Source organism: Astyanax mexicanus, chromosome 21 (assembly GCF_023375975.1).
Source record: "Astyanax mexicanus isolate ESR-SI-001 chromosome 21, AstMex3_surface, whole genome shotgun sequence".
Classification (NCBI taxonomy): domain Eukaryota; kingdom Metazoa; phylum Chordata; class Actinopteri; order Characiformes; family Acestrorhamphidae; genus Astyanax; species Astyanax mexicanus.
In genome coordinates, this window is record NC_064428.1 from 10,277,625 (window position 1) to 10,305,592 (window position 27,968).

A 27,968-nucleotide genomic window follows, 5' to 3' on the forward strand; every position below is an offset into this window, starting at 1 on the left:
CTGGAAGCCGGTCGAGCTGGAGTGCTGGAAGTCGGCCGGGCTGGAGAGCTGGAAGCCGGCCGAGCTGGAGAGTGCGGTGGAGCTAGCAGGCTAGCTAGCTTAGCTGGAGCTTCAGAGAGCGGCGCGGCCGCCGCTGAAGTCTCGGGGAGCGGCTGAGCCACGGGAGTCACGGGGCGTGGAGCCTCAGCCGCGTGCTTCTTGGAGCGCGGATGAGCCACGGGATTCACAGAGCGTGGCGTCCCATCCGCTGGCTTCACGGAGCGCGGCGTCTCGGCCGCGGGATTCTCGGAGCGCGGCGTCTCGGTCGCGGGATTCTCGGAGCGCGGCGTCTCGGTCGCGGGATTCTCGGAGCGCGGCGTCTCGGTCGCGGGATTCTCGGAGCGCGGAGCCTCAGCCGCGAGATACTCGGAGCGCGGATGAGCCGCGGGATTCTCGGAGCGCGGATGAGCCACGGGATTCACAGAGCGTGGCGTCCCATCCGCTGGCTTCACGGAGCGCGGCGTCTCGGCCGCGGGATTCTCGGAGCGCGGATGAGCCACGGGAGTCACAGAGCGTGGCGTCCCATCCGCTGGCTTCACGGAGCGCGGCATCTCGGCCGCGAAAGTCACCGAGCGCGGGTAGAGTACAGCCCCTGGGGGAAACGGCAATGGAGTACGGGCTGGTGCGGGGTAGAGCTCCTCTTCCTCCTCGCAGCTGCTGGGAGCGCAACCGAGGAAGTCCCACGGCTTCCGCTCCACGAGCCTCGGGTACTCGTAGGTTTCACCCAACCTGAGACGAGTCCCGAGGCTCCCCGCACACACCAGCAGCGCCCCCCCAAGCAAATCCTCCCCGGAAAAGGGATCCTCCTTCGGCTGGCGGGACCCCTTAGAACGTCTACCCCGAGGCCTGTGGCGTCCTTTAGGCCTCGGGGATTCCAACGCCGGGGTCCCGCATGAAGCGTGGCGAATCGCCAACCTGGAGCCGGTCCATGGGTTTGCTGCATCCATTTTAGGTCGATCCTTCTGTCAGGGTGGGGTGCAGGGAGGACGAGGAGGCGGACGCAATTGCAAACCAAAACGGGATTTATTGAAAACAAATACAAAATACACAGGGAACTGGGGAAACCGTAAACAGGACTGAGGAAACTGGGGAAAACATACGGACCACTAACAGACGTAAAAACGTACAAGAACCGACAGAAACACTAATGACAAAGATCCTTAAATATACACACAAGGCGGGAAGGAGAACAGGTAACACCTGGGGACTGACTAATGAGGGGCGGAGCAACAAATGGACACAGGTGAGTGGAAAAACACTGACAGAACACAGGGGCACGGGTCACGTGGGACAACACAGGCACGAGGACAGACAGGAAACAGGGCCAGGCGTGACAGAATGATAACATTCGAATCGGGTGGCAGAAATTACTATCAGTATTACGGTTTGCTTCTTACTGTAGGCTTTAAAGATATATCATAAAATATTTCATTCTGATTTTGCGAGAAAGTGTGTTTAAATTTAGTATATATTTTATCAAATAATCACTTGTAGCCCATTTTGCTACCCCAAGTCTGACTGTCAGATTTTTCAGAATTTTCAGATGATAGAATTAAAAGGTTTACGTTCTATTGTGACTACTTTTGAAATAAATATTATGAAAAATAACTAATACCGCTACACTTGCACAATTATTTCAGCAGTTTTAGTTTAATGTTATTTTTTTTCTTCTTATATATTATTTATTTATCTGTTTCTTCTATATCTATTGCCACAGGTCAGCAAGGGTTAAATTGACCAATATCAGAGTTGTAGTATGTCATGTGTGTGGTACTTGATCTAATACAACTTGTTTTATATCAGTACCATCAACGGTTTAAAAGCTATTGAAATTAATTCACAAAAAACTATTGCCACAGATCAGCAAGGGATAAAGATATAAATATAAGAGTTGTAGTAAATCATGTGGGTGGAATTTGTTCTAATCCAACTTGTTCTGTATCAATATCATCAAGGTTTAAAAGCTATTGAAATAAATTCACAAGAAAACGTCACCACAGATGAGACAGTATTAGTATTACATTTAGAAAAATATTATGTGTAGTACATCATATTGTTTGAACTTGATTTAACTTCGTGCATCACAGGATGTGTGCAGTCTACACATAGTTAGTATTTTCAACAACTGTTAAGATTTCATCATCATTTTTTATTTTTGCTTTGGTTTACATAACGAGTGTTTGGCTCATTTGCAACAACGCTGAGAGCATTCCAAAGTAAACAAGGTATTGGAAGTAATTGATATTGTTAAAACAAAGATTTAGAAGAAACAGATAAATAATATATATATATGTATATATATATATATATACATATATATATATATATGTATATATATATATATACATATATATATATATACATATATGTATATATATATATATATATATATAAGAAGGTGTAGAGGTATCCCTTATGAAACAAAAATATATGGCAAAAGTACATATATTGTTTAATATAGGGCAATATATGCATGGACCATGTATGTCTATATATTGGTTAATATAAAAACACCGACAAATTCTCTAAACTCCATTTTTTTTTAGACCAAATGTTTTTATACATCAGCGCTGGAGAGCGGCTCGACCCAGACTTCGAAGGCGGGCTATCAGCGCTGGAGAGCGGCTCGACCCAGACTTCGAAGGCGGGCTATCAGCGCTGGAGAGCGGCTCGACCCAGACTTCGAAGGCGGGCTATCAGCGCTGGAGAGCGGCTCGACCCAGACTTCGAAGGCGGGCTATCAGCGCTGGAGAGCGGCTCGACCCAGCCGCCGGAGACGGTTTACCAGCGCCAAAACACCCTCCTCACAGAGCGAAACAGAACAGACCGAGTGGCCAACACACCAACGACCCACACACCAGCGACCACCTTATATCCCAGGGCAGCTGCCAGGGCACTTCCGAGGGCAGCTCCCACAGCACCCCCCAACATAAAGCCAAAACAAACGGAATCGTAAATTAATGCTTTCAGTATAACTGCCCGAAGTGGATCACGCATAATATGGCAAATTTCCTCCAGGATCCTATCACTTTCTGTCTCTGTATATATCTCCATCTCCATCTCCATCTCCATCTCCATCTCCAACTCTATCAGCACAGTCACAAAACACCAACCTGCCAGTCTGAGCCGCTTTTATAGGCTATCGCGGCGATGACGTCATAGAACATCCATGACGCCACAGCGTTCCTGTGACCGTCATGTAAAAGAGGGCAGCTCCACTCGCTGTGTGATTGGTAGCCAGGTAATGATGTGTTCAGAATATGGATTGTGTCTATTATTAAAAATACTGAAGTATGGAGTATTTATATTAATATACCTTATATTTTATATGGTAAATATTCAGAGATTTAATGAATGGTTCCACTGAATGGTTCTAATTACTTGTTGTCTATTAAGCAGAGGTAGTTTAATATCTACACACACACACACACACACACATATGTATATATATATATATTTATATATATATATATATATATATAAATATATATATATATATATATATATATATATATATATATATATATATATATATATATCGCAAACGTAAAAAAGGCGAGGTAATCGCGGAGGTCTGTGTGCTAAGCTAAGGTTAAACCCACTCCGGCCGGTGTTCTGTCGAATTGTGCTACCCATCGATACATGCTTCCCAAAGGTACTGCGCATGCGCTGACCTACACAATTAAATTTTTTATTGTGTTTTTTTTATTTATAATTCATCTGTTTTAGGGGGGTTTATGTGCATCAAACAACCTGGACGCACTGCCATTGCACAAAAGTGTAACTGGAAACAGTGCTTCTTTTGTATTTTACACTTTAATATACATTAGGGCAGCACGGTTCGACGCGGTAGGACATTTCGAAAGAACACCGGCTGCGGGGGGTTGTAGCAGCCCGGACGTGTTTTGTGGTTGCTCCGGCCGGATACACGTGTGTATAGGAGTGTGTTTGTGTGTATCGGTGTGCGTATTTATCTGTATTAGCGGGGTTAAATCATGCTGAAGTCTAAGACCTTTGTGAAGAAGACGCGCTCGGGCGGGGTGCTGAAGATCGTGCGGGACCATTATCTGCGGGATGACATCTGGTGCGGGAGTGAGGTGTGCGTGGAGTGCGGGGACGGAGCTCCTGTGCTGCTGCGGGACCCCCAGATAGACAGCGACCTGTGTACTTATTGACACGACCTCCTCCCAGATACTAATGTAGTCCTGCACCAGGTAAACCACCCTCTATACCAAACACACACACACACACACACACACACACACACTACCTCCTCCCAGATACTAATGTAGTCCTGCACCAGGTAAACCACCCTCTATACCAAACACACACACACACACACACACACTACCTCCTACCAGATACTAATGTAGTCATGCACCAGGTAAACCACCCTCTATACCACACACACACACACAAACACAATCTCACCAATGTAGTCTCAAAACCTAAAACCTAAATTACCAATTAGTACTTTTGGCAGTGTGCCAAGTCCTGCTGGAAAATGAAATCTTTCACATCACCATAAAAGTTAACAGTCAACAGAGGGAAGCATGAAGTGCTGTAAGATTTTGTGGGAAAACACTGCACTGACTTTGTATTTGATAAAACACAGTGGATCAACACCAGCAGATGACATGGCTCTCCAAACCATCACTGATCATCAGTAAATTTTACATTTTATTTGTAAATGAAGGGAGCAGAGTCTGGAGGAAGAGTGGAGAGACACACAGTTCAAGCTGCTTGAGGTCTAGGCTACGTTTACATTAAATGTTTTGCTCAGTGTGGCTCAGATCTGATTTTTTCATGGCTGTGTGAACGTGCTAAATCCTTTTTTTAAATTTTTTTTTTATCAGATTTGAATCACTTTCATATGTGGTCCTAAATCAGAAATCTGATTCATGGACATTCGACATAAATGTGAACGGTCAAATCAGAATTCATGTGTCTTTTTGCTTTTACGCATAAGAATTAGCGCTACGTGCTTCTCTCTCGTACCCACCCATCTCTCGGTGCTAACTCATCCATTTCCCTTTTATAAAGCTACGAGTCGTCTCTCTAATATGAGGGTTTTTGTTGTTGGTGAAGAAGGCGACGTTTATACAGGTATCAATGTGCGCATGTGAGAAGTTTCAGGGACAGATTCGTTCACATTACACACAGATACAGATCACTTACATTTGTGAATGTGAACCGTCAAGATAGCCAAATCTGATCTGAACAAAAAAATCTGATTTGATCAATGTGGCTTGTAATGGGAACGTAGTCTTAGTAGGAAGTTTCCACAATCAGTGATGGTTCAACTGTGCTATAGGCAAGGATGATGTTTCTATGTTTTTTGGTACGCAGACACATCACAATATGCAGATCAGTCAGTCAATAATACCGTCCCTCTTCTGGGGCCTCATGTACTAAGACTTGCGTGGACTTCCTACTAAAATGTTCCGTACGCTCAGATCTGAAAAGTTCCGTACGCACAAAAAAAAATCCGGATTTATCAAACCGTGCGTAGGCAGAATTCCACGTACTTTCTCTTAGTACATCACAATCAACTTGAAATCAAGCGCAAATGCACGAAAGCATCACACTTGCCACGACTCCTCCCTCAATTACGCAGAGTATAATGTTATATTATTAATATTATTATTATTATTATTATTATTATTATTATTAATAATAATATATACGCATAGTGTATAATTACCCATGTTTTAAGTTTTATTATTCTAAGATAAATGCTTTCATTTAAATGCTTTAAATGAGTTGCCTACCAAAAAGACACACGTCACGCACTCAGCTTGTTTTCTTATACTCTTATCCTCTTGGAAATCTAAAACTGCTTATAAGCCAGTCATCATCATGGGCCAAAAAAACATAATGGTCACGGAAAATGCGCGCTCAATGAATTCGGCCATTAGCAGTATTTTCCAGTAATGCCAACGCTGCATCTCCAACAACTCCAGCGCAAACCTAATCTAGGCTAAGTGGAAACACGTTAAACGATTATTTCTGTAAGACAATGAAACTGTCTGATTAATTTACTTTATTTTACCCAATAATGCTTACTTCAATGTTTGCATAAAGGATATCTTAATAGTTGTAATTTCAATGCATCGCCTCTAAGTGTCGCCAAATGACAAACACAATACATACGCACAAAAAAAAAGGCGTACGCCCAAAACAAAACTTCCGTGGGGGAACGCACTTTCACACGTTCAAGTCAAATTTAGTACATCAGACCGTGAGCGTGAAATATGGCGTACGCAATGTTTTTGTGCGTACGCACCTTTAGTACATGAGGCCCCTGGTGTCCAACTATCTGCTGCAGCTCAGCCAATCAGCTCTCCCCCCTGCCCCACCCCTAAACCCATACATCACCCAGTGCCCCTCTCAAACTATGCCTCTCATTTTTTAGCCTTTTTCAATTTTGAGCTGAGGGTGGAGTCAGAAAAAATCACAGGGTTTAGTGCCCCTTTAAGACATCAAAGCTATACAGGAGCAAATGTGGAAATACTTTGTAAAAATGTGGTTAAACAGACTAGAATCTATTTTAGAAGCTTAAGAGATGTTTCAAGAACCTTATAATATATATAATATATGAATTCTCCAGTTTTACTTTACAACTTCTTCCAAGAGCCTCTGAATCCTGTGTCGATTCTTTAAACTGTTCAACATAAAACTGTTTCTTTATACCCAAACATCTTGTATATCAAATCATCTTGTTGAAAATATCATATTTATGAGTATTTATTGAACAATTTTAAAAGAAATCCAAAAGCCAGATGTTTCAAAAGGGCTTGGGTCCAGTGCAGTTTTCTGATTTACCTCCTCTGACACACCTACCAAACCCGGCAATTACCAGAGAGTTGAACCAGGTGCTCCAGAGCTGGAAAATGCCAGAATTCTTCAGGAATTCAGCCCTCCAGGCCTGGAGTTCCCTGACACTGTTGTGTGGCATTGAGCTAACAATCTATTTGTTTATATGGAATTGAAAATTAATTCATTTAAATGGCCTAATTTGGGGATATCTGTTTAATCACAATCACATGGTCTGTTCTGTCCTCACAGATCGTTATAATTGACGATCCTTTAATCAGGAACGTGATCACCTGTGAACCACTTACAAACTACAATTAGATGTTTAGAATCTGATAGGTCTACCTTTGTTTACTCTAAAATGTTGTGGACATTCCTACATATGTAATCCTTACCCCACAATACTTGAGATTTGAACAAATTCTAACAAACCCTAAAACTCTCCCTGAACTATGAAAATAAATTAATTCTGCAACATTCACAAAAGATGTATAAAAATGATCTAGCGTTTCTTTTGCAACATTCTTTCTCTTTATGCTTTTCACAAACTTGCTTAAACATTGTCACACTATTGACTAAACTGCTGTCTAGTTGCTGAAAACATACAATTACAGTAAATAAAAAAATGAACAGAAGTCACGTTAGATCAGTGTTTCTCAACCCTGTTCCTGCATATTCTACTGCATATTAACACTGTTCTGTATATTCTAGAGCTTCCTCTGCTTTAAAGGCATTTAATAAAGTGGTGGTATGATGTGTCTAATACACTGCTGATATACATAATGATTGATCTATGGTCAATAGGGAGCTAAGGGACACCTCCTGACCCTCCTCTGCGCTCCGCAAAACCAGCAACCTGATTGGCTGTTTCTCCTGAAAGGCAGGACTTTCTCCTTTAACCGGCACCACGATTGGTTAAGAGACACACAGCTGTCTCCTTAATAATAAAGTTTTTAAAATTTTAATATAATACGGGAAGTTTACGGGAAAATACTAATACGGGAGGACGGCGGGAAAGAGGAGTAAAATACGGTAGTATCCCGGCCAAAACAGGAGGCTTGACAGGTATGTGGGTCAGCCAGACGTGACTCTTCCTGTAGCAGTTTTCTCCAGTTTCCAAGAGTCTTTTAAAGGTGTAGGAAACAGTCCTCACCACTCTCTCTGGCTTCATCTGTAATTTCTCTAAAGAAAAGAGTTCTACTTTTAATAGTTACAGAGTTCTCTGTGTTTATCTGTGTCTTTTTCTAGTTATTATGATGATGAAAGCGTGAAAATGCTGTGTGTAAATGTGTAAATGCGGCAGTAGAGAGTAACAGCAGCAACACCATCTGTTCCAGCTTTACTGCTTTAATACAGACTAAGGCTTTGGAAATTCAACGTTTTTGCATCCATTTAAAAGCTCAGTTTATTTTCATTGCTACAGCCCAAGTATATAACAGTAAGAGTATAATCTGACTACATTTTCGTCTGTTTCATTCAGGGAGACGTTTATCGAGCGGGAGCAGGGAGAGATCGCCAACGACCGCAACGATCGGGCCATCCGTGTGGCGGCTAAACGGTACACAGATCACCTGAGTAAAGCCCCGAATGTAGGAGAGCTGAAGGTTGTGCTGCTGACCAACGTCCGAGCCAACAAGGAGAAAGCTGAGCAGAGCGGCCTGCTGGCCTACAGATGTATGTGCTGTATATTGCACTTGAATTTACCTGAATGGGTGAACAGTTGGATGATATAATGGAATAATAGTGGGATGGATGGATGGATAGTTAAATTGATAGATGGATGAAGAGTTGTATGATGTAATGGAATAATAGTGGGAGTGATGGATAGTTAAATTGACAGGTGGATGAACAGTTGTACGATTCAGTGAGATGATTAGCTGGATAAATGAATAGTGAGATGAATTGGAAGATGGTTGCTTCACTAGGGTGGAAATACTTGTGGATGGATAGTAGGATGATTGGATGGATGGTGAGAGATTCTGTCAACAACAAATTGTACTTTTATTAAGTTTTCTTAGGTTCTAAACTGTCTCACTCCTTAACCCCCCTTTTTCCCTATACACTCCTAACCTTTTGCCCCTCACCCTTATCTCTCACATCTCTCCTTTGTTTAACATAAGTTGATAGAGACACCCCCAATGATGACACCCCCCACATACTCCTCCATAAACCCTTACCCTTTCTCCCCCTGCTGTGTTCAAAGCAGTTTCTCATGTATGTAAAGTCCCCTCAAAATATCCCTAGTCAGATTGCTTCTGATCGACTGCCTAAGCTGTGCCCGTGTAGATTTTCTGTCTGCACGTGAATAAACTCAAGTCAACTCTGAAGCCGTCTCCTGACTCCTGAATCGGACACCTGGTTCCTGAAGGCCGAATTTCTAACAATGGATAAAAGACTGGCTAATGGAATGACAAATAAATATCTATAAAGGGATAGAAGGAAGTGTAGATGGATAGTTGAATAAATGTATGTGTGACTAGGTAGTGGGATGGACAGTAGAATGGATGTATAGTTAATTGGACGGATGGTGTGACTGGGCAGTGGATTGGATAGTGGGATGGATAGATGAATGGATAGTGGGATTAGTGGATTAATGAATGGATGCATAGTAGGGGTGTCACGATTTCGATATTTCACCGAAATCGATCAAAATGAGGTCATGGTCTCGAGCCTCGAAGTCAAAAAGAGGAACGACGATCCCTCCCTGTAAGCTACGCAAGCACGCGGGCGAGCACTATGCAGATAGATAGATAGATAGATAGATAGATAGATACATACATACATACATACATACAGACAGACTTTATTGATCCCCGGGGGAAATTCTTGATGGCGCAGCATGCTACGCAAAAAGTCTTCATGTTTAACTGTTATAATAGGATATAGTTAATTTAGTTACGGCTCTAATCGTTCTATTATTTTGTACATGACTGCTCCTGTATTTTTTTTATTATTTATTTTGTTATGTTGCACATTGCTGTTTTAATAGTGCACACTGCTGCTACCAAAAAAGCCACTAGATGGCATTACGTTTATCTTAATTAAATAATTAAAATTTGACCATTAGTGCCTAATGTGGTGTATTACAGATCACTTTAATCACTTTGCATCACTTATATCAAGCCCACCTTTTGAAGTAAGATATTGTTAATTTGATTAATCAAACCAATGACTGACCATAAATTAATCCAAAACTGACATAGGCCAGAAAGAAAATCGAGAATCGAATTGTGACCCTAAAATCGGAAATAAAATAAAATCGAGGATTTAGAGAATCGTGACACCCCTAATACACAGTTGGATGGCTGGATGGACAAGTAGTGAGATCATTTTAACAGGTGGGTGAAGGATGGCTGGGTGGGATTAATGGATAAGTTGGATGGACAGATGGATGCCTGACTAGATAGTGAAAGGGGTTCAAAGTGGGATAATTGGATGAATGGATTTGTGACAGTGTATTGGGATGGATGGTCAGAAGAATGGATGAAAGGCTGTGAGGATGGATACAGGGATAGAGTAGTGTATAGTGAGATGGACAAATGCATCAATAGTAAGTAATAGTAAGATGTATAGATAATTAGATGGATGTATGGATATCTATTGGGGTGGACAGAAAGATGGATGGATTGCAATTGTAAAGGATGAATAGATGCATGTATATTTGGATTAATGAATGAATGGATGGATAGTTGGATAAACAGATGAATCAGTAGGGTTTTATGGATGTGTTTGTGTGCAGGTGAGGAGTACATTAAGAGCCTGATTGGTAATCCTGAGCTGGTGGACAGTCTGGCACTGGCGTCTGATGATCAGGTGAGATCAGCAGTGATGAACCCTTTTCTCCCTGTAAGATTCCTCCTGTTTAAACTCACATTTTCCTAATAATCTTCCTGCAGAATGATATAACGGGCAGTAAGCTGATGTTCCCAGAACACCTGCCGCTGTCCAGAATCCAGGCGGGCATTAAGAGCGGCACTTTCCTGCAGGGCTCTTTCCGCGCCAACCGAGAACAACCTGGAGGCCACGGTCTTCATCCATGGGGAAGGAGAGGACAGCACTGAGGTACGATGTATATGTCTGAGTATACAGCTCTGGAAGAAAATATTAGATCAGTTAAAAATGATGAGTTTCTTTGATTTAACCTAATTGAAAACGTCTGGAATATAATCAAGAGGAAGATGGATGATCACAAGCCATCAAACCAAACTAAACTGCTTACATTTTTGCACCAGGAGTAAAGGCATAAAGGTATCCAAAAGCAGTGTGTAAGACTGGTGGAGCAGAACATGCCAAGATGCATGAAAACTGTGATTAAAAACCAGGGTTATTCCACCGAATATTAATTTCTGAACTCTTAAATTCTTTATAAATATGAACTTGTTTTCTTTGCATTATTTGAGATCTGAAAGCTCTGCATCTTTTTTGTTATTTCAGCCATTTCTCATTTTCTGTAAATAAATGCTCTAAACGACAATATATTTATTTAGAATTTGGGAGAAATGTTTTCTGTAGTTTATAGAATAAAAAACAATGTTCATTTAACTCAAATATAAACCTATAAATAGCAAAATCAGAGAAACTGATTTAGAAACTGAAGTGGTCTCTTCATTTTTTCCAGAGCTGTATGTGGGTACCCCTTTAAATGAATGCAGCATTCAGCTACTTTTGATTGCACCCATTGGTGACATAGATGTGCAAAGGCACGAATAGCTTGTCCAATCCCTGTAAAGAGCTATTGACCATGCCTAATGTTTGTTACTAATGCAGTGTTTGCTTTAGGGCTGTAACTAATGATTATTTTGGTAGTCGACTAATCTGACAATAATTTTTTCGATTAGTCAGCGATTATTTCTGCCATCTCTAAAAACAATAGAAACAGCAGAACATTTAAATATGTGAATGTTGTTTAAACATGGAAATTACTGATATTTAGTGATTTAATTTGTAATCTGTTGTGTTTGGGCATTTTTTTTGACACACAAACTAAGTCTCCCATTGTGCTTTTATCCCCGGCACTGTGTGTAATGTGGTACTGTCACAAAATAACGATTAGTCGACAATGAAATTTGTAGTCGACAAATTTAAATAATCGACATTGGCAATTATATCGACTAATCGTTGCAGCCCTAGTTGGCTTCACTCTGCCTGTACTGTGTGCTTGCAGGTTCTACTGCAGGGGCTCCAGAACCTGAATCGGGCCGTGCACCAGGACCTGGTCGCTATTGAGCTTTTCCCTAAAGAGCGCTGGGTCGCCCCCTCCTCTGTGGTGCTGCAGGACGATCGGCCCAATGATGAAGATGCAGAAGAAGAGGATGCTGAGAAGAAGGTGACTTATTGATATGGCTGTAGATCAGTGCAGATTCTCATATATTAGCTAAAGCTAGGCTTGAAACAATTCACAAGGCCAAAATGTGGTGAAAATCTGTGAAAATGTCTTTCTTTCTGCTGTTTTCTGATCAGTTGGAGAGCACCGTGTTGGACACGAGTGTTCTAAAACCCACAGGCAGAGTGGTGGGGATTATCAAGAGGAACTGGCGACCATTCTGCGGGATGCTCAACCAATCACAGATCAAAGAGGTAACCAGTTTACACACTTTCTTGTCTTATCTACTCTTCCAACATCACTTCCTGTCCTCACTACTATTACTGGTGTAGTTAAATGCAGTCAGATCCTCATAACCATGTTTGAACATTGAAACTCTGAAATGAACAGGTGTCCCAATACTTTTGTCCATGTAGTGTATAAAAAATAGGGGTGGGTCAAAATATCTTTATTGCGATAAATCATCTCGATACATGGCTTCAAATATGGATATTTTTATTTAAACATGGGTGCTCTAAACACCACATGACTAGCCCCCTTTAGTAAATTGACTTACCGTATTTGTAAGACTATAAGGCACACTTAAAATCCTTTAATTTCCCCCAAAATCTTCAGTACACCTTATCTGGTGCACCTTATGTATGAATTGTACCAGTCAGGTTGTAAGGAGCAGTAAAGCCACTTTGCAGCTGAAGTAAAGGTAGTTTTCAGGGAAGTTTCTCCAGCACTAAGGCTGGGAGCAGCAGCATTTATCATTAGCTGCTAACCACAGCGATAGCTCTTTTGCTGTTCAGAGACGAGTATTTTGGACTGTAGTCTGCGTGTTTATTGTGTTAAAACAAGCTACAATTAATGCTGAAATTCTTAGCTTACTGTAAATAAACGGAAGCACTTTACTCACCCAAATTAACAGTTTTTCAGTCGAGAAATCTGTGTAGATTAACATCCAGCTCTCGTTTGACTTTAAAAGAAAATGTTTTATTAAAGAATTACAGTTTTGTTTACTTAGGCACTCCCCCCAGCTTCACTATTAGAAGGAAAACTTGGCGACACCCTTGCTCACTTTAAAGTAGGCATCCTTACTAATGTCACTTAATATCCCTTATAATCTGGTACACCTTATGAATGAAAATAGACCAGAAAATAGATTTTCATTAATAGTGCGCCTTATAATCCGATGCAAAAAATATGGTACTAAAGTCAAACTTACTGCTTCATTACTCCACAAGGTGGCCCTATAATCAAATGAATAAGGTAAACATGCAGTGAAAAATATACTTGGTTAAATTAAAAAAAAAAAAAAAAACATAATTCCTGGTATTTGCTTATTTAGGATTTTTTTTATCCTCTTCAGTTACACAGAGGCTGTGAAGAATTGTAGAGAATTTTCTCATGACATATCGAATATAACACAGAATCACAGTATTGTGATATCGTATCGTGAGATGCTCTGTGATTTCCTCCCCTGTTATTAACACTGTTCTTCATCTTCATCCCCCAGGCCACCAGGCACATCTTCACTCCAGCAGACAGACGCATCCCGCGGATTCGAATCGAGACTCGACAGGCCTCCACGCTGGTGGGTCAGAGGATCATCGTGGCGATCGATGGATGGCCGAGAATTCCAGATATCCCAATGTAGGTTTACGTACGCTCAATAGTGTATAAAAGCTTCAAATTTTAGATTTTAATAAGGAATAATGCACGTTTATGTGTTAAAGTTGCTTATGTTCTATTTATCATCTATGAGACTTCTCAGATATACCATATTTTTTGCACTATAAGGCGCACTGGATTATAAGGCGCATTATGTGACACTAGTAAGGAACAGGGGTGTCGCCATGTTTCCCTTCTAATTCAGTGGGTCTCGCCGCTGGGTGTAAAGCTAAGCTAAGATAAGTAAACAAATCTGTAATAAAAAAAAAAAAATTAAAAAACATTAACGCAAGCACTGGATGTTAATCTACACAGATTTCTCTGCTGAAAACCATTTATTTGGGTGAGTAAAGTGCTTTTGTTTATTTACAGTAAGCTTAGATTTCCAGATTTCTACCAAGGCTAGCCCAACAGCACTACACTGAGGAACCCTGAGTGTTCTGATAACTCAGGGTGATATTAGCTAGTGGTTCTTCCCACGTAGCTTGTTTTAACAGGGTAAACACGAAAGCTACAGCCAGAAAATACTCTCTTCTGAACGGCTAAAGAGCTAACTAGCGCTTAGTGCAGTCAGCGGCTAATGCTAATGCTGCTCCAGCAGTGCTAGCCGGGGTTAGCAGCAGGCAGATAATAATCACCTCTGAACGGTGAGAGAGCTAGCACTTAGCACGGTTAGCGGCTAATGCTAATAATGCTCCAGCCTCCAGTCTTGGTGCTGGAGAACTAAACTGAAACTCCTTTATAACACTGTACTTCAGCGGAGTGGCTTTACTGCTCCTTTCAACCTGACTGGTAAAATTCATACATAAAGCTATTTTTGATCATTTCAAGTGTGCCTTATAGTGCAAGAGTCTTATATGAACTGTTTTTGATTTATTTAATTATTTTAATTATATATAATATAATTATATTTTAATTATATATATATATATATATGTAAGTCAATTGTGTGCATTGCTAAGATGTCCAGTTTAAAAATAAGGTTCATAAATTATCTTTTTTTTTTTTTTTTTTTTTTTTTTGGCTAAAGAAATCCCTGAATTGTCTTTCTGAACACCAATATTATTGTAAAATTATTGTCATGAACGATGACATCACCGAGAGCCTGCAGGGGCTGAACAAGCTAGCCAAGATCTTAAAGGCGCAGCGAATCGAGAAAAGGTAACAGCTGCCAGTTTAATAGATCATCTGGAGGACTTTAATATATAGCTCTGGAAGAAAATAAGAGAGCACTTAAAAATGATGAGTTTCTTTGATTTTACCAGATTGAAAACCTCTGGAATATAATCAAGAGGAAGATAAATGATCACAAGCCATCAAACCAAGCTGAACTGCTTGAATTTTTGCACCAGGAGTAAAGGCATAACGTTATCCAAAAGCAATGTGTAAGACTGGTGGAGGAGAACATGATGCCAAGATGCATGAAAACTGTGATTAAAAACCAGGGTTATTCCACCGAATATTAATTTCTGAACTCTTAAATTCTTTATAAATATGAACTTGTTTTCTTTGCATTATTTGAGGTCTGAAAGCTCTGCCTCTTTTTTGTTATTTCAATCATTTCTCATTTTCTGCAAATAAATGCTCTAAATGACAATATTATTATTTGGAATTTGGGAGAAATGTTGTCTGTAGTTTTCTTAATATCATGCTGGCCAAATGCCAAAAAAGCAAAACATTGAGCACATAATTTAGTTGAATCTTTAAGTAAAAAATTATTTAAATTAATTTTCTGCATTTTATACATTGTCTCTATATATTTTAAGAACAATCACTTAAAAGACATAACATATAAAAAGACCCATTAGATTTGAATATGACATTTTAATAATCTTTTAAATTAAGTAAATAGACTGATTTATATTTTACCAGGGTGCCGTAATAATGGTGGGGGTTATTTGATTATTACTTATTGTTTATAATCAGGTTGTGTATCTCTGAAGTTAAGTTACATGCTTTCAATCAGCATGAAGGACTGTTTTGTAATGTAGTTTTATATTTCTTATTAGTTTATTATAATAATAAGAGCGTGTGTATGATATAATGTTTTCTGTTGCAGGGCTCTGACTCTGTCCTCTCCAGAGGTTCGGTTCCACATGGACAGCGAGACTCACAACCCCATAGATCTTCAGACCAAAGAGCTGAAGTGAATTTTATTAGAGCATTGTTGTGAATTAGATGTTATTTTGTTACTTGGCTAAAAGATGCTATTAATTTTTTTTTGTAATACTTGTATATTTGTTTTTATTTTTTTATATAATTATATTGTTATTGACCTGATGATAATTTTTGTAAAAAAAAAAAAAAAAAAAACTCTTTTTCTCTGCTCTCTCAGAGAAACAAACTCAATGGTGGAGGAGTTCATGTTGCTGGTGAATATCTCAGTGACGCAGAAGATCTATGACGAGTTCTCTGAATGCGCCCTGCTCAGAAAACACCCCTCACCCCCCGCCATCCAACTACAATATCCTCATCAAAGCTGCTAAATCCAGGGTACATGTGACGCTTATAACTCATTCTACTGTAAAAACACGACCAATACGACCAATGGGACATGGGACGAGTTACTGTATCTCAGGGGTCACTAATAGGCGGACCGCGGTCCGGGTCCCGACCCAGACGTTGTCCAATCCGGACCCAAACCGATAAACTACAGAGAAGGATTTAATTCTGACAGTGTTCCTTTAAAGCGGCGGAACGTTTATCGTCTTTATGGTTTACGTCAGGGATGGGCAACTTCCATGATGGAGAGGGCCACATTTTTTTCAGCATGACCATTGGAGGGCCACATGACCTCGCACTTCAAATAATTGAATATGAAAAACGCTACAAATGATTTTCAATAAGAACAAATTTTATATGAATTTATATCTGTATGTTTACAGCGCCAACATTTATCAACAACTATTTTCTGCATATTAATGCATTTTAATACGGCAAAAGACAAACCGTTTGCTTAAAAAAAGTGCAAAAAGGAAGTCCTTCATATCAAAGAACAAAAAGTTTGCTTAAAAAACTGATTGCAAATACAGTAGTTCCTTTGTGTAAAATAAGTTCATTATAACAAGTCCTTCATAAGCAACAAGGACAAAACATTTGCTTATAAAAGTGCAAAAGGCATTTGAACTCATTTATAACAAAGAACAAAAAAGATTTAAAAACTGATTGCAAATAGCTCATTCAATAATAGCAGAAATTTAGACCACAGAGCGCCCGTGCCCGCTATTGTTTGGCAGCGGCGCGCCCTCTAGCGGTCAAAAGTAGAATTACATTATTTTTTTTATTATTTATTTTTTTATTATGAAATTATGAAATTATTTTTGATCTATTCGCGGGCCGCACTGAGTGATGACGAGGGCCGTGTGCGGCCCCCGGGCCGCCAGTTGCCCATCCCTGGTTTACGTGCTTTACAGCGCAGTAAACTCACAGACCAATCACGTGTGTTGTAAAATCACCAAACGCTCTCCTCTGACAATCAGATCTGTGTAGATGCGAGAGCGCGGAGGAGCACACACAGGCGAAGCAGGTGATGAGAAGTCGGAGAATAAAGCGAGAAAAGCTAATACTGATGGTGCGCACCAGAAAAGGAAATCAAAATACTACCTTTATAAAACATACTAACAGTAATGTAACTGAGCGGTGTTAATTGTAGGAATTAAAGAGAACCAACCGAGACAAGAGTGCAAAATAGTCCACTTTACTCCACCTGATCAGAACTCCTCAGCAAAAAAAAAAAAAACCTTTCTACTCCTAAAACAACCCTACCTCAAAACTAAGGCAACCCCCAGGGGACAAAAAGCATTCGCAACTTCCCACATCAGTTTTACCCACAACATAATAAAGTATGATACAGTAAAAATATTAAATTAAATAAAACTGCTGTTTAAAAAAAAAAAAGCTGATATTCAGCAAACATTTCTCCATATATTGTATGATTTTATCATTCATGTAATTATCATGACAGGCAGGCCTAAATCTAATATAAATACAATTATTATAATTATAAATATAGCATTTTGAAACAAACCTGACATACAGATTCACATTAATAGACTCGATAAGTTAAATTATTCAGGGTGTTCCCATTTACTGTATGATTGTTACAGGCCTATATAAAACAATACATATTTTTGAAATATACAAGTATGTGTAATTTGTTTTGTCTTTCAGTTGTTGATGACATAAAACACTGACAGGAGTACTATAGGCTTCTTCAGTATACAGTATATAATACTGACCCATAACACAAGTTAAAAATGGCAACGGTCCGGACCTTGGCCTGGCGAAATTTTCTCTAACTGGACCATACTGAATTCTAATTAAACACCCCTGCTGTATATGGTTCCATCACTTTTGCCATGGATTTATGTGTGTAGGGTCTCTGTTGCGCTGTCTCTGCCTCTCTTGTGCTTACTTTTGCTCACTAGTGCTATCTCTTGCTCTGTGTCTTTTGCACTCTACCTTGAGATATAATACAGTAAGTCTGCCAGAAGTGAACCAAAACCTTTACTTCTTAAAAGACAGTGAAAGTAATGCTGCTGTTTTTGTAATTAATAAAGCACCACAAACATTTGTTTAAACAAGATGGAGAAAGATGTCTCTCTCATGGTGACAGTATGAGAATGAGATTACTCTTGTCTGCTGTTAAATAAATGCGTTTTGTGAGAATAATTATTGATTTTTGTATGTTTTGGGTACAAATTTAGAAAAAGGTATTGAAAATAACGTAGTTTAGGTGTCTGTAGTGAATTCAAAGCATCATATTGATATTGGAAATGTAAAAACAATACACAGCTAGGTCTGGGTAATGCTTTCTATGATATATTCACTGGATGCACATTTCACTGTGGATTGATGCACAAAATGCTTATTGCAAAACTTTGGAAATCCTAAGACTGTGGAGGCGAATGCTGCAGCCACTGTCAGGCCTCTTTCAAACTCCCATAATTCGCCACTTCGTCTTGCCATGAGCACGCTGGCCAGCATTCAGCCTCACTCACAAGATAACACCTCACAGCTTACACTCGATGCACATGCACATCTTCATCTCATCTCATCTTCTACTCTTCTTCTTTTTCTCTTCCTCAGGATTTGGATATTCGCACAGATTCAGCGAAAGCTCTGGCGGACTCTCTGAACGAAGCCACTCTGGAGGACTTTCCTTACTTCAACACGCTGCTGCGTATCCTGGCCACCCGCTGCATGATGCAGGCTGTCTACTTCTGCTCGGGGATGGACAGCGACTTCCACCACTACGGCCTGGCCTCGCCCATCTTCACACACTTCACCTCGCCCATCAGGAGGTGAGCAGGACCTGACATGCTCTCAGAATGATGTTCTTACCTTCAGTTAGTGCTGGGTGGTATACCGGTTCATTCGGTATACCGCGTGGTGAACTTGAACCAGTATGCATTTCTCTCATACCGCCATACATTTAATGTATTTGTTAACTGGAGAAAGAAGGGAATTGTAGCTGATTTAAATACTGTAAAGCCTCTAATGGCTTCACGGATAACCTATAGTAAATTGATATTAAACTTTTATCTAACTTGTGCAATAGAACTTTTGAGAAATATGTCTTTGAATACTTAAACATTGAGTATTTTTTGGTTTGTTTATAGGGTTTATGGAACTATTTATTCAAATATTTAATTTTGTAAAGGGAGCCGTGTTAAATTTGTTAGCGTATCTATTTTTAAGGCATTTTGTTTACATTTCTCAGCTATTTTTCTGATCTTAAAGTCTGATTTCTTCCTATATTGTGTAATTTCATTCGATAAAGTAAACCCAATAGTAATAAAAGCCTAAATTTAAAGCCTTAGTTTTTTATATTATATGTACTCCTAACAGTACAACTCACAAACCTATATTAAAGCCCAGTCATGCAAACAATTATAATAAAAATGCTGTGATATACCGTGAAATACTGCCAATAGAATAGGACTCTCTGGAGTAGATTGTACTATATTATTTATTTATACTTTTTTGCAACAAATGTACACTGTTCTCATTTCCCATTATATATCTACTAGAGACAGATTATATCTGTCCAGTATCATTTATTTTAATTTAATCCTGGATATATTAAGCTATCTGGAAGAGTGCATTATTAGTATTATGACGTTTTTGATTATTGACTTCTGTTTCAAATCTAATAAAATTCTTGTTTTTTTTTTATATATCAGTTAGGGGTGTGCCATGTATCATATCATATGCAGCTCATTTAGAATTAAATTTCTATTTTGTTGCAGTAGTGTATTCTTTATTTTTTTTGTTTTGTCATTTCGCCAAAAGTTTTGTTATTGCAAAAACACCATGAAATATCATGATATTATTTTAGCGCCATATCGCCCACCCCTACTTTCATTCACTGCCATTAATTTTCGAACATCTAAAGCCACTTCTACAGTTCTACGTCCATATAGCCATCAAACCTCTTTGAGTACAGTAGAGCAGGTCCCCAAGCTCCGATCCACAGCTGTACTAACCAGCACTCTTCTGTTTTTCTTTTTATCATCCCTCGTTCCTTTAACTGTAGCTGTGCAACCTTTATTTTAAAGTTAATGTTTATTTTTTATCTTCTCATTTGTTTCTCATTTCTACTCAGGTACTCTGATATCATTGTGCATCGGCTGCTGGCTGTGGCCATAAACGCAGACAGCACCTACCCGGACCTGATGGACAAACACAACTACAGACACAAGATGGCCCAGTACGCCCAGAGAGCCTCGGTGGCCTTCCACACACAGGTACAGCACGACTGATATAGCATAGTAATTCCCATTATAAAACAAAATAATGAGCCTTCATTTATTATGGTATATTGGCAATAATGAAACTCTTGGAGATATGACAAATAAATAACACTATATGACACTAAATAAATAATATATATATATTTATTTATTTATTTATTTATTTATTTGCACCAATAAAAACAATAAACACAAACTGCAAATAGCAATAAACAAAATAGTGCAAGTAGAGGCAAAAACCTAACATGGGCTTAAAAAATGCCTCTACCTAAATGATATCAAAATCTATTATAACAAATATAACATCAAAAATATCACAATTTAAACATGTAACAAAAAAATATATTCACAATACATTCATCAGATGATCTTTTAAACATCTTTTATAATGTTTTACAGATGTACATTTTTTTGCCAAATGATTAAAATTATTCCACAGTTTTGTCCCCCTATATCTTATTGAATACTGACCTCTACAAGAAAGAAATTTAGGAAGATGGAGATCTAAAGACTGACGGGTTGAATACTTATGTATTTCTGCATTTGTAATAAAATAATTTATAAATTGTTCTGGAAAATTTTCCTGATTCGAATAAATTTTAAAAATAAAGATACATATTTGGAATATATTAATATTATAAATAGAGAGAATTAGAAGTTTCTGAAATAAAGGAGCAGATGAAGTATTTAGATGTGATCGTGTTGCAATACGGACAAATCGTTTCTGAAGAACTAGAATTTTACTAAGACTAGTAGAATATGTACTCCCCCAAACTATATTACAATATGAAAGATATGGATAAATAAGACTATAATAAAGAGTAAGAAGACATTTTGTGTTAACCAGATAACTAACCCTCCTTATTATACCAATAGATTTATTTATTTTTCTACTAACCCAGTCTATTTGCTCTTTCCAACTTAAGTTTTCATCAATAATGATTCCCAAAAACTTAGAACTTGACACTTTAGGCAACACCATAGATTCAATTGTAATTTTTGATAAGCTTTTAGAATACATTTTTCTTCCACTAAAAATTATATAATTTGACTTTTTTATATTTAAAACAAGTTTATTTAATTTAAACCAGGTTACATAAGCAGCTAAACCAGTATTTGCATCCTTAATCAATGTATCAAAATTTGAATGGCTATTTATTAGAGTTACATCATCTGCAAACATTATTGGGGAAAAATATGAAACATTAGACAAGTCATTAATATAAATAAGAAATAACAATGGTCCTAGAATAGAACCCTGTGGGACACCACAAAGCAATTCAGCTCTACTAGAATAACAACCATTTACACAAACAAACTGCCTTCTATCTGAGATATAGCTTTTTAAAAGATTATATGTAGTATCCTGAAAACCATATTTATGTAACTTTTCTAATAATATATGATGGTTAACTGTATCAAATGCCTTTGAAAGGTCTAAAAAAATACTACAAACAAATTTACTTTTTTCTAGTGCAGAGGTAATTTTGTCAGTCAGATGAAGCAGAGCCATATAAGTAGAATGATGTTTCCGAAAACCATACTGATGTTTGTAAAAAACTGAATTAGAATCTAAATGAAAAATAATCCTTTTATATATTATTTTTTCTAATATTTTTGAAAAACATGGCAAAATTGATATAGGTCTATAATTGTTAAAACAACCTGGGTTATCTGCTTTAAACATTGGAATAACTTTGGCAACTTTTAAATCTGATGGCACAATACCAGTTTTTAAAGATAATGAAAAAATATAAGCTAGTGGCTGCAATATTTCATGCTTCACCTGTTTAACAAGAAATGCAGAAATATTGTCATGACCAGCTGAAGATATCTTTAATTCATCAATTATATCACTTATTTCTTGGATATCAACAGATTTAAAAGAAGATATAACAGGAAAAGTTCTGGTTATAAAGTCCAGTGGGTTACCATAACAATAGGGAATGTTATTTACTAATTCACAACCAATATTTGCAAAAAAACTGTTAAAATGATTAGCAATATCAGATGGATTATTGAAATGATTTTCACCATCTGACATAACTGATGGTACCTCTATAGCAGCTTTCTTCCTTTGTAACATCTGATTTATCACTTTCCATGTTGCTTTAGTATCTTGTGAATTAATCATAATTTTTTTACTGAAATATTTCTTTTTCGCATATCTAATAAAATGAGTATACTTGTTTCTATAGTTTTTATAAGTACTATGTGTTAAAGGAGTAGGATTTACAACATATTTTCTATACAAACCATTTTTTTTCCTCAACATCCTTAGTAAATCTTTAGTAAACCAAGGCTTATTAAAATCATTACTGTTTTTCTTAGTAGAAGTACAAATTGGAAAACATTCATCAAAACTAAAACTAATCACATTCATAAACTTTTGATATGCAAATTCAACATTGTTTTCATAATATAAATCACACCATGATGTACTAGTGAGCATGTTCCTAAATTTACAAATGTTTGACTTACTCATAATTTGTTTATTAATATTGTTCTTAGTATCTTTAACTTTAATAGAATTAACTAAAGAACACTGAAATATCGGAAAATGGTCTGATAGATCTGCCAACAAAACCCCAGATTTAATTCCTTCATTAAGAGAATTTGTTAAAATATTATCTATCAAGGTTGCTGAATTTTCGTTAACTCGTGTGGATTTATAAATAAGAGGAAAAAAATAATTTGAATAGAGAACACTAAGAAAATCCTCTACTTGAGTATCTAATTTATTTTTTAAAAGATTTATGTTGAAATCCCCTAATATATAATAAATTTTGCCTTCTACATTAATCAAGTCAAGTGACCTCGACAAACTTTCATTGAAATCTTTGATAGCTATATCAGGTGGTCTATAAATAGCACCAATAATTACATTTTTCCCATTAAAAGCATCTAAAAGTTCCAAAAAAACAGATTCCGCCTCAAACCCATCTGACTTTAAATTAAGATCATTCCTAATTTTAAATTCATAATTGTCATGAATGAACAGAGATACTCCACCTCCAGACCTATTATCTCTAATATAATGCATATAATTATAACTAGGAAATTTAAAAATATCTTTAAGATCCTGAGTAAGCCATGTTTCTGATAAAGCAATAACCGAAAATTTGTGTTTAAGCGAAGATAAGTAGTGAATAAATTTATCATAGTTACTAGAAAGACTCCTTATATTCAGATGAAAAGTAGAAAATACCCTAGAGGACATAGAAAAACATAAATCATTAAATTGTATTTCATTATAAAAACTGCAGAGATTAGAAACATCAAATGATGAAAAAAAATTTAAATCTGGATCAAGATTCAAAGTATAAGAATCAGTTGTAGCATGATCAAAAGGTTCAAAGATCTGATTTTCAAAGTCACATTTACAGTTCATAATTAAAAATTATGATATAAATATGTAAATTAAAAAAGTTACTGTCAATATTTAGTGAAGAATCAGTAAGCTAATTTCTTCTTTTTTGCTGTGATGGATTTTGAGGTGGATGGACAATGAGTCTGTCATATCTCAAGTATGCAATGTCACCTCTTTCTCGAGCTGCCTTCATTTCTGGAACCAGTTCTTTTCTTTGCGACCAGTGTGAATGTTTCTTTTGCTAAAAACAGTAAAAAATAGTACTCTGATGTGATAATTAGGGCTGGGTGATGCAGCACGATATTTCAGGGTATAATATCGTTCTTGTTATTAGAAAATGTTGGCGATATTATTTCATATGGTACGATATGGAACACACTCTGGGATTAAAAAAATATACCATGTTCACTTCCAAGTTATGAAAGTTAAGAATGTTTTTTTTATTTTTTTTACCTTATTCTGTAAAGTTGTCTGTTTTTGGAGATACAAGGTTTTAACATGGCCATGTCAATCACAAGCTTGAAATTATGCATTTCATGCATTTAATCTTCATTATCTTATCTTCAAATGTCTTTCAGCTTTTCTTTAAGAACAGAGGAATCCTAAATGAAGAAGGCTTCATTCTCTTCGTGAGGAAGAACGCCACGATCATCCTCATCCCCAAGTTTGGCCTGGAGGGAACGGTGTTCTTCGAGAACAAAGACAACAAAAACCTGGACCACGGCTCAACTTTGACACTGAGGTTGTTACTGAGCACCAGTCCTGGCTTGTTTTAAACTGAATGTCTTTAATTGTTCATTAATATGGTCAATATTAATCTGTTACATGTTATTTTTATACATTATAACATTATGGATGCAGTAATGATGTGATATCAGTATCACCTACACTGATATTTAGCTGCTTAAGCATTTTAGCCTCTTAGCATAACTGTGGAGGACACAAATCCAGTTTAGTTAGTCAGTTTAGGATCCCATACTTTGGGGAATAATAAAAACATTGACTTTAATTTTGTATTTGGCCTATAAGCATACACGCAATGGAGAAAAGTAATTGGACACCTGCTCATTTATTGTTTCCTCAGAAATCATTGCTGTGAGGATTTGATTGCATTCTTCCACAAAAAGCATAAATGAGGTCACCTTTTTTGACCCAGGATGATCAACACCCCCTACCTCACTTATCCTTACGTTCCCAACATCATCCCAATATATACAGCTCTGGAAATTAAGAGACCACTTCAGTTTCTGAATCAGTTTCTCTGATTTTGCTATTTATAAGTATATGTTTGAGTAAAATGAACATTGTTGTTTTATTCTATAAACTACAGACAACATTTCTCCCAAATTACAAATAAAAATGTTGTCATGGATGAAATGGAATGAAATGAAATGAGAAATGGATGAAATAAAACAAAAAAAGAGGCAGAGCTTTCAGACCTCAAATAATGCAAAGAAAACAAGTTCATATTCATAAAGTTTTAAGAGTTCAGAAATCAATATTTGGTGGAATAACCCTGGTTTTAATCACAGTTTTCATGCATCTTGGTATGTTCTCCTCCACCAGTCTTACACACTGCTTTTGGATAACTATAAAACTCAAGCAGTTCAGTTTGGTTTGATGGCTTGTGATCATCCATCTTCCTCTTGATTATTTTCCAGAGGTTTTAAGTTTAGTAAAATCAAAGAAACTCATCATTTTTAAGTGGTATCTCATTTTTTCACAGAGCTGTATTATATTGGTATTGGATAGAGCTTCATCATTCCAGAGAATACAGTTCTTCCACTGCTCCATAGTGTTCCTCAATGCTGGGGGGATGTATATTCCTCCATAGCCTATGCTTGGCATTAGGCATGGTACCAATAGGTTCATGTAGGTTTTCTGATAGACCAGCCATGTATGCTTGTGCATTTGCACATCTATGTCAGCAATAGATGAAGCTTAAAGTAGATGAATGCATTTAAATTAGATGGGGTGTGTCCACGAACATATCTGGTGGTTTTGCTCCTCCTTTATATAACTGAATGCTTTTTTTTTAAATCATTATTCTTTCCAGGGACCAACGCTGGCCGTGGAGGATCAGCACACCTTCCACATAATTGACAAAGTCAAAGTGACCATCAGTCTGGACGCCTCCAATATCCAGCACCAGAAGATCAGGATGGCCCTGGTGGAGCCAGTGGTACGTTTTTCTCTCTCTGTCTTTCCCTCACTTTAGATAAACAAATAGAGTACAGTGTAGAGGTTTCAGACACCTACACATACAGGTGCATCTCAATTACTCTACTTTATTAGAGTACAGTAGAGCAAATTACTTTATTTCAGTAATTTAGTTCAAAATGTGTAATTTTATATAGATTTATTACACACAGAGTGATCAATTTTTTCAGTCTTTTAAGCGTTTATTTATTTTACTGTTGATGATTATTGCTTACTGCCAATAAAAAACAAAAAATCAGTGTCTCAGAAAATTAGAATATTATATAAGACCAATCGGTACTTTTGGCAGTGTGGGCAGTGTGCCAAGTCCTGCTGGAAAATGAAATCCGCTTCTATAAAAAAGTTGTCAGCAGAGGAAATATATATACAGTATGTTATATGATTTGATATAACACTGTGGAATAAGGCATAATGAGTTTCACATTTTGAACTGAATTACTGAAATAAATTACTTATAATAATATATATAGGTGCATACATTTTACTATAAAAACTCCAGATCCCATAAGAACAGATGCAGTTTAACATAAATACAGTGTAAAAAAAAAAAAGTTCTCAATTTGATTCAAATCAAACTAGGTATTGATATGGTGAAAATTATAAATAATACTAGAGATTTGCAGATGTTTAAACACAATAAACTACTGCTAAATAACAAACATCTACCGCCCAGATAAGCAGGTTTACCATGGCTAATTTTAAGTGACTGATCCAAGTCAGAAGCAGGCAGGGGAATCCTGCACTCTAAGGGTGCTGTTGGATTCTGGCATGGAGGCAGAATTTGGCACAACATCTGGAAATACAATCTGCTGAAATTACCACATTCTACAGAGCAGTCTTTTTAAAAAAACTAAAACTAAACCATATTTTATCCAATAATAGCTGAAATGTGTATCTGCATCTCACCGCTATCAGAGAAACACTGCTGCTGCTACAGCTCAGCCAACCAGCTCTCCCTCCTGCCTAGCCCTTAAACCCATACATCACCCAGTGCCCCTCCCAAATTTTTCCTCCCGTCCTTTAGCCTTTTTCAAATTTGATTTGAGGGTAGAGTCAGCAAAAATCTGTGGTTTTAGTGTTCCTTTAAGTAACTAAACTAACCCTATGGTGTTTCTCTTCCAGATCCTTGGCGTCAGTGTGGCGTTACCAGAACCAGGACCAGAAGCAAAGAAACCCAAACTGGATCGCTGAACTCAGCAGAAGCTGTCCGACACTGCCATCTTAGTTTCTTTTATTTTCATGTTCATTTTTAGAAAATGAATGTAATATTCTTTTGAATGTGTGGCTATAGCTTGTGTAAACCATAGGGATTGTTGTTAAATATCAATTATGGATGTTTTTGTGACTTCCTAAAAACAAAAAAGACAAAACTCTAGACATGCACGGTCTTTTGGATGCATTGAAGTACAGACTTAAAGGACAGTCTCATTTTATCCTATGAAATGCTCCACTGGAAAGCACAAATGCAGGACTTTGTACAAAACTATACAAAAAATAATCCATACATCATATAATAATGGAAACACTTCAATAAAACGATTTTAAGCTAAAACACAGTTCTCGTCATTTTCTTCAGATTGTGTTTTGTGTTTAATACTCAGAAACTGGTTTAGAAATTTAAATGGTTTAATCCTGTGAGGAACACTGATAAAGGACCAGAGCACTGATGATTCACCACACAAAGAAAAAATTATAATGGTGTAGAAACGAGCAGGTGGTTATAATATTTGGATATTATTTTTTTTTTTGCAAATCAATAAAAAAATTGATTATGTAGCGAACTCAGCGG

General features: G+C 37.5%; 1 pseudogene; it reads left to right on the plus strand.

Moving 5' to 3' along the window:
• Positions 1 to 4,034: 4,034 nt before the first annotated feature.
• LOC111188217 (exosome complex exonuclease RRP44-like) lies at positions 4,035 to 27,731 on the plus strand (annotated as a pseudogene).
• Positions 27,732 to 27,968: the final 237 nt, after the last annotated feature.